This window comes from Crocodylus porosus, unplaced genomic scaffold (genome assembly GCF_001723895.1).
Source record: "Crocodylus porosus isolate Cpor-Errol unplaced genomic scaffold, CroPor_comp1, whole genome shotgun sequence".
Lineage (NCBI taxonomy): Eukaryota > Metazoa > Chordata > Crocodylia > Crocodylidae > Crocodylus > Crocodylus porosus.
In genome coordinates, this window is record NW_017728949.1 from 62,770,413 (window position 1) to 62,779,366 (window position 8,954).

Genomic DNA, 8,954 nt, shown 5'->3' on the forward strand with positions numbered 1-8,954 from the left:
CCCCCGGCCCGGGGGCGGGAGCGGCTGATCCCAGCTCGCCCACTTGCCAGGAGTGGGGCGCGCGCGGGGCGGGGGGTTGGAGAGGGCACGGCCACAGCCCTCGGTAGGGCCTGGCCCGCCCCGGACACGCGGGAGAGGAGCGCGAGAGCTGTCTCGGGGAGGTGCCCCTGCAACGGCAGCGGAGGCCCGGCAAGGAGGGCGCGCGAGGCACACCCCAGGGCGCGGCGCGGCGCTCGGGACCGGTGCGCGGGCTTTGCGCGCGGGAGGCCGGGCGCCCCGCTCCGCCCCTACCTGGGGCCGTGTCCGGAGGCGCGGGCCGGTCGCTGCGTGGTATTGGTTCCAGCTCAGCTTCGGGAGGCTCCGAGCGACCTGGTCAGCAGGGGAGAGAAACAGCAAGTGCTGTATTGCCGACGAAACCGAATAGGAGGCGACTGGCAGGGGTTAAGTGCCACGGGCTGGATTGTTGTAGCGCCGTTGCCAAGATTAGACATATCCTGGATCCATTACCGACAAAAGTCTGAGCAGATCTTAATTCCCTATTAGCAAGTACATTTTAGAGCTGCGCAGCCTTTCGTTTTAATGGCAGGGAGTGGTCTTCTGGGCCTCTGGATAGGTTATCAGTGGCCAGGCACTTACCGGCTCTTGAAAGCAGTACCAGTGGGTGTGGAAGAGATAATCTTTTTTCCTCCTCGATGTGGAGAAAGTGGGCATATTACAGCTACCTCCCAGCTCTGTTCCATTGTCCCAGTAATATATTGTGAGGTCGCCAACAGCTAGACTTTAAAGCAATCATAGTTCGGATAGAAACGTGGGATCTGGCTCTTAACGACTGTAGGAAAGGTCCCATGAGAAATGATCAGTTGTAGTCAGGCTACCATTAGATTAAGGGTCTGGATGACACCATCAATAGGAAGATGGGCATAAAAAGTAATTAGCACAGCAAGGTCCATAAGCAGAAATGGAGAATGAGGAGGGGGTTTTCCCCCTTTTGTTCCTTTGTGTCTTTTTCTTGCTCCAACAGCAGACCTCGGTAGGAACCTTTTTTTTGGAAGGCTTCTGGAAACATAGGTCTCGAAGTGACCTCAAGAAGTGCTCCGGGCACTGAAGCAGGGCCAAGTCCCATCCCTGGCAAAAATTGCTCTCTAACCAGTTCTTAAAAACATTTTTTGAAGGAAATTGCACAACCTCCCCGAGAGACCAGCTCCAGTGCATCCCTCCCCTTCTCATTTAGAAAGCTTTTCATACTGTTCTACCTACATCTTTTTTTACTGCAAGTTAAGCCCGTGTCTTTGTGTCTTATCCCCAGTACTGCCAAGAAACGAATCACCATCTTCTGTCTAACATTTTTTATTTATTGGAAGGCTGTTATCATCTCCGCCCTTAATCTTCTTTTCCAGACCTAACCAGCCCAACTTCTTCGAACTCTCCTCAGACCTCAAAGTTTCTAAGCTTCTCATCATGCTTGTTGCTCTCAGGACAATCTGTCTCCGTGCCGGATTTAGGCTCAAACAACTAAAGTGACAGTTTAGGGCCTCCCAATATGAGAGGCCTCTAAATAAGAATAAAAACCCGGGACATTTTTGTTCTAATGTATAAAAAATATACATATATGGCTCCACCGTTATTATTCATATTGAGTTCATAAATTTGTGCACCTTAAAATTTCATGAAAATCCATTTTCATGAATGCTGTTTATCATATAGGGCCTGTTAAACTGGACATAATTTAGGGCCTCAGCATGTCATAATCCGGCACTACAGCCTTCTTAAAGTGTGGTGCCCAAAAGTGGACATTATATGCCAGCCAAAGCCTCACTAGCACCAGGAAGAGAAGAGGAATTGCCCCCATGCCACGCTGCTCTTAATATACCCCGGAAAGATTCTCCCTGTTGCAATGGTAAGTATCAGGATAGATCACATCTGCTGCTCCCCGCTTTTTCAGTAAGCTCGTGACCCTGTCAAAGATGAACATTAGATTGGCTGGATATGATTTGTTTCTGACAAATCCGTATTAGCCAATTGTTATTATGGTATGGTAGTCTAGGTGCTTATGCATTCATTGCTTGTTTAATCCTTTGAAGTGCCTCTCTGAGTACTAAAGGTAGAACGATTTCCCTGACTCCTCCTTTGCTCCCTTTCACGGTGGGGGTATGATGTTTGCCCTACAAGAGTCTTCAGGGAGTCCCCCATCCTCCACAAGTTCTTGCAGATAATCGCTAATGGTTCAGAGATTGTGGCTGCTAGTTGTTTAAGCCCTTGAGGGTGGATTTCATTACACTCACTCTATTGAAAGCATCTAATTGATCGAAATATTCTTTAACCTGTTCTTTTCCTATTCTGGCCTGTGACCCTATCCTCTTGTCTAAATTAATTTAGTCAAGTATTGAGCTCTAATGAATCTTTTCTTGTGAAACCTGAAGCATTGAATACTTCAGCCTTTTTGTGGCATCAATGATTTGCTTTCCTTTTCTGTTAAGTAGTGGGCCCATCTTTTCTTCCTCTTTTTCTTATTTATAATCAATTTATAGAATATTTTCCATAAGCCTTTTACATCCTTTGTTAATGCTAACTGATTTGCACCTTATTGTTTCTTATTTTATCTTTATAGTTGCTTGTACTATTCCTTTATGCCAGAGGTGTCATATTGGTTTTATCTGACAGGCCAGATTTGGACCACAGGGCTCCTTGCAGGCTGGATCCAGAGACACCTCCAACAGCAGGGAAAGCGGTAGCGGCGGGTGGGCTGAGTGGTGTCAGGGAGCTGGGGGTGTCAATGTTGCCACCTTTCAGTCTCCACTGTTGGCTCATATCCCCAGCTGGACCCTGCACCCTGGATTTTGACAGTGGGCCCCTGTTCATGGAGTCAGACTGAACCCCGCTATGAACCCCGCAGGCCATATGTTTGACACCCCTGCCTTATACTCATGCTTAATGATGCTAATGATGCTTTGGTCTCATGCTTAGTCATGTGCCCTGTATGGACTGTCACCCGTAGTCCTTTTCCAGAAGATACCTGGGTAATTAAAATCCCACTGCCTCCAGTCCTTTGGTCGCTTCTTTTTAATTATGCCAAAAAGTTGTATCTATCTCCTCTTCTAGCTTATGTGACCTATAGTGCGGACTCCCATCAGGACATGATCCTTGCTGTTTTCATCTTTGTCTTTATCCAGAGACTTTCCACAACCTGCCTCTTCCTGAGCCTCAGGGCAAGTTTCCCCATTTGTGATACACGGTGCTCTTGTTCCTTCCTTGTATGCTCCCTGTCCTGAGCAATTTATACCCTTTTGTACCAATATTCAGGCCCTGTGATTTGTCCTAACAAGTGTCTGTTACTTGTGTTAGAGTTTTAGTGGTTTGCTAAGACGTTCAAATTCTCCTCATTTTTTTCTCTACTCCTGCCTTTCTCATACTCAGATGTTTGGCAGGTTTCCCCCTTGTTCTCTCTCTTGTCTCTTCTATGAAACGATTGCAATTTCTTGTTCTCCTTCCTTCCACCCCAGATTCCTGCCCTTTGATTAGGTAACAATTTTTTTCCTTCATCAAGTGCTTTTTTCACTGGCCCCGCTCAAGCTAGTTTGAAGCTTTCCCCACAAGCCAGTGTGCTACGAACCTCCTTCCTTTCTTTGTCAGGTGGCCCCATCTGTTGCCAGTGGTCTGCTTTCACAAAACATTAGCTTACGGTCAGGAAAACTGAAGCCACCCTGTTGACACCAACTGCACAGCAATGCATTCACCTTTAGGATGCATTTTCCTCTGCTCGGGCCTTTGCTCTCAACCAGGAGAATTAACAAGGCCATCACCTGTGTTGCTGACTCCTAGAGCCTAGTAGTCATTTCTGATCTGCTCCAGCTCAGACCTTCCAGTATCATTACTGTCCAGGTGGGCGAGCATCATGGAGCAGTGGTGAGAGGGCTGGATGAACCCAAAAACCTGTTTGGGATGCCTCAGATTTTGGTTCCAGGCAAGCAGCTCACCCCCTGGGATGGTGGGTCAGATGGACGACTCAAACCTTGTTAGGAGGCTTGCAACAAATCAAGTCCCATGCTTCTCCAAGAGCCACCCATAGATTCATAGATGATAGGGTGGGAAGGGACTTCAGCAGGTCATCAAGGGATGACCTATGCCCTCCGATGCCCTTTCCCTGCCAAATCTGCTACTCTGCTTTCTGCTCCATGGCTTGTCTGCCACTATACTGCTTCCCTCCTCCCTGATCTGCAGCATGTTACACAGAGGCTGCTTGTAGCACTTGTGCCACAGGTTGGCCATGCTCGGTCTAACCAATTCCACCACATTTTCTAGCACTGAAACGGGCCCTTTTCCCTCCTGGTTATTCAGTAGCAACAAGAAAGAATTATTCCCAGATACAGAATCATAGTATTGTAGGGCTGGAAGGGAATCAGGGATCTAGTCCTCCCTCACCCTCAAGTCAGGATCATCCCTGGCTAAACCATCCTAGCCAAGTGTCTGTCTAACCTGCCCACCGTCTGGCTAGTGACTAACTCCCTCTCTCAATTACCTCAGGCTCTTTAGCCACTAGTCTTTTCCCTTGTAGGTGAGAAGCCATGAATAGAGAGAAGTAACACAGTGGGGCTGCTCAGAAGCGCATTATTCAAGGCCCCTGCAGCTAAAATTGGTCGGGAATTGAGCAATCAGACAGCTTTCCAACATCATTTTCATGCATAAATCATCAGAGGCAGCTGTATGTGAGCGCAAGCCAGACCAAATTGCTTCCCTTCTTGTGCTTGCCTTAACAGCACCAGTCCAAACAAAATCTGCTCAAGGCCACAAAAGCTGTGCTTGTTTGCTGAAGAATTTATAGCCTGTTGAAATGGGAGCCACGCCATTCTTGGGAAATGGACTCGCAAGGGCATTTAAAGGGGTGACGGTTGCTAAATTGCGGGAGCATTTTGCCATATCCTCCTTGAGATGGTGGAGGTTGGGATGGTGGAGGAAAAGCCCTGCTGAATTTTGCTCTTTATAAGTAGATGAACAGTGTAGACAAACTGCACCTATCTAAGCAGCAAGGCCACCATGCCTCCCCCTCTCTATCTGGATCTTTTTTTTTTCCAGGAAAACATCACTGGGGAATCATGTGTCAAACAGCACTGTTTTTCAGACCAGCCCTGCTCTGGGTATAGTCAGTCTTATCTGATGACTCTTGTGACTAGAATAACGAGTTGGATTTGTGCTTAATCCTGTTTGCTTTGCAGGGCCAGCCCTGTCCAGAGAGAATGGTTTGGAGTCCATTGCTTCTTGTGCTGCAGCAAGAGAAGAGCTGGCCGAGTCCCAATGACAGTGGAAACACTGTGATGGTGTTGGATTTGCACAGGTGTCACTGGAGGCATAATCTGATCTGTGGGCTGTTCATTGCTGATGAACCTATGAAAGAGGCACAGATCTCAGCTTGACTTCTGGGTTTCAGGACAAGTTTACAACACTAGCAACTGGTCAACAGCTTTGGATACATAAACAGAGTCTATTTGGTCTAGAGGTCATTGAGAGATGTTAGAAAGAGCCTGTTTCCAGGGCTGTTTCCACTGGCATTTTTCATTTCCAAATTACATTCATATAAGGACTAATACCTGGCGTGTAATTAGAAAAGTTCAAAGAGACTTTACCAATGATGATGGCGTTAGCTGGAATTAGGAATCACCAACACGCATTCAGATTGGGAAATGGCTTTCTAAGCAGCACAGCAGCAGAAAGGGATCTCGGAGTCACAGTTGGCTGCCAAGATGAACATGAGTCGGTAATGTGATGAAGTGATCAATAGAGCTAACCTCACTCCATCATGCATGAGCAGGTGCATCACAAACAGGTCCAAGGAGGTGATGCTCCCCCTCTATGCGGCACTGGTCAGGCCACAGCTGGAGTACTGCATCCGGTTCTGGGTGCTGCAATTCAAGAGGGACATGGATAACCTGGAGAGGGTCCAGAGGAGGTCACTCGCGTGGTTAGGTGCCTGCAGGAAAGGTCCTAGGAGGAGAGATTGAGGACCCTGGATCTCTTTGGCCTCTGCAAGAGAAGGCCGAGAGGGGATCTGGTGGCCATCTACAAATATGTTGGGGGGTGATAGCAAGGTATAGGAGATGCTCTGTTTACTAAGGCGCCCCTTGGAGAAACTAGGAACAACAGTCACAAACTGATGGACAGCAGATTTGGGCTGAACATGAGGAAAAACTTCTTTATGGTGAGGGTTACCAGAGTCTGGAGCAGGTTCCCAAGGGAGGTGGTGCTCCCCCTACCCTGGGGGTCTTTAAGAGGAGACTGGACAAACACGTGGCCAGGGTTGTCTGACCCCAGCGCTCTTTCTTCCCTAGGGCAGGGGTCGGACTCGATGATCTACTGAGGTCCCTCCTGACCCTAAAAATCTATGAAATTTATGCAACTCTGCACTGTGTGTGTGTATTCAAGAACAGAGCGGCAGAAATTCAGCAGAAAAGTTAGCAGTATCTGACTGTGATTCAAATAAAGTGAATGACCTACAGAGCAGGTTAATTATTGCCAGAGAGGACAGACTGAGAACAGGTAACTCCAGCTCTGAGGAGAGAGCTTGTGCAGAGCGAACAGTGCCGAACCGAGAGCCAGAGCAACTGCATCTTAGTGGTCTGGGGAGAACAAGACCACGGGTGTCAGAGAAGGCTGCCTTTGAACGCTGAAGAGATCACCGGGATACTTTGAGAGCACTAAGAACATACTTGGGCTCACTAGGAGAAAGCCAGCCTGGGTCAATGTGACAAACCTGAAAAGAACTGAAAGCAAACAACCTCTCCAACAAGAGTCATAGAAAAATAGGATGGGAAGGGAGGTCATTTCATTAACCCCCTCGCTGCAGGCAGGACTGTCCCTGTCTCAGCCGTACCAGCCCAAGGTTTGACAACTTTCAGAGACTTCACAACCTGTCTCAGGCATCCTGGAGAGGAAGAAGGGGAGCTGGGTCTGTTGGGGTACCATCCTTTGCTTCAGTCTCTCTATTTGTGAAATGGGTTAATACTCACCTGGCTAGGTGTGAGGTGTGAGGATTAAATAGGTAACTACTTCACGGGACTTGAAACAGATTACGTTTCTACATCTGTACAAGGCACCCTGGAAAGGCAATTGCTTGCAATCAGCTTCATAGATTGACAGATCCACAGATTGTCAGGGGCTGAAAGGGACCTTGTAGGTCATCGGGTCTGATCCCCTTGCACTAGGCAGGAGAGGACAACTGGGGTCAAATAACCTTAGCAAGGTGACCGTCCAGTCTCCTCTTGAAGATGTCCAGCTGTAAGTTTCCTGCTGTCTGTCCCCACGACCAGTGGTTCTCAAACTTTTTTGTACCAGGACCCAGTTGCCAAGATCAAAGGCTTGCCGGCGCCTGTCCCACAGACCCCTGCCCCCCTCCAGGCCATGCTGGGGCCCCTCACCCCCAACTCCGCATCTGCCCCCATCCCGCTGGGGCCGGAGCCCGGTGGCCGCAGCGGCTCTGGCTCATGCTGGCAGTAGCGGAGGGAGTCAGGCTCGGCACGGGCCGGAGGGAGGAGGAGGGGAGGCCTGTGGCACACCGACCCTGGGCTGGGGCTCCTGCACCATGCCAGGCAGCCTGCCCTGAGAAGCAGCTCCCAGCCACCCCGCTGTCTCCATGAGCATGGGCACCAGCCACCCCCTGGCCCCTTCCTCTGCTCGTGACCCTCTGAAATACTTTTGCAGCCCACTTTTGGGTCATGGCTCACAGGTTGAGAAACACTGCCGTAGACTGAACTGATGAAGCAGTTTGTTCCCTTCAGTGACTCCCTGAGCTCGGGTTTGCTGTTCTTTGGGGGTCAGGATGAGACTTGTGAGCAGCCTAACTAGCAGGAGCTCAGTGCTGGTTGGTAGCCATCACCAAGGGGCTTTTGTTGAGGGGGAAGGACCAGGTCTCCCAGGAGCTTTCCATTTTGAGAAGTATGCCTCATGCAAGGCCTGATCCACAACCTGCCCAAACTTTGGGATACTCTCAGCAGGGGGGGCTTGTGAGTTCAGTGCGGTCACGGGCATGGACTCAAGGGTACCACCAAGGCTGGCAGGCTGAAAGCATTTGCACGAAGCATGAGCACCAGAGCCTACACCCTTGCTGAGGCTGCCCTGGCTTGCACATCAGCAGGGGAGACAGCTGGAGCTCAGTGTCGGCGCTACGAGGGCGCGATCACTTTGTATTGCCTTATTCCAGGCTCCCACAGAGGCAGACGTTCCCCCCTCCCCATTGCTGCTCTTCCCCTCCTTCACATCTTTCCACCCTTTTCAAGGCCTCGCTCTTCTCCTTGGAAGTTGCTTTTCCCGCTCGGAAAAGAGAGAGGACAGCAGGGGAGGAGACCTGCACGTGCAGCGGTGTCTGTGCTCCTGCACACCTGGTGCTGGCAGCAGCGTGAGGCTGATTAGCTGGCAGGGTTGTTATCTTGTCAGATCACACTAGCTAAACAGTGTCAAGTGCGGTCAATACGCCAACAGGGAAAATACAGGTGCTCAGGGACCTGTAGTGACAATGCCATAGTCCACGTGCTTCCAGCTTTTTATCCAGATGAGAGTGTGGTCATGGGGTTGGGGCACCCGGGGCTGGGAGAAGCACCCAAAACTGATGATCCCTTGTCTGATCTTGCTGGCGCAGAGCTTGCAGCCCTCACAGGAGCAGGCACAGCCGTTCGTCGGGCCGAGCAGCAGCTGTGCAACTGACTGTCTCTTACTGTTGTGATTAGATAAGGGGGTGTATTGATAGATTGCGCCCTGGTCAAAGGCTGGCGCCTTCGATCTCAGATATAGCTGCATTTCAGGTGCAGGTGGTAGCGTTGAGCGGGCTGTGAGTGCCCGTTGGTGAATGCTATTTTTTAAATGCAAGCCTTTTGCTTTATTTAGGCAGGTGTCCCTACCTCAGTTTCCCTTTGCCTCCACAGTTGTTAGAAACATAACACTTTCAATGGAGGAAAATGAAAAAAAAAAAA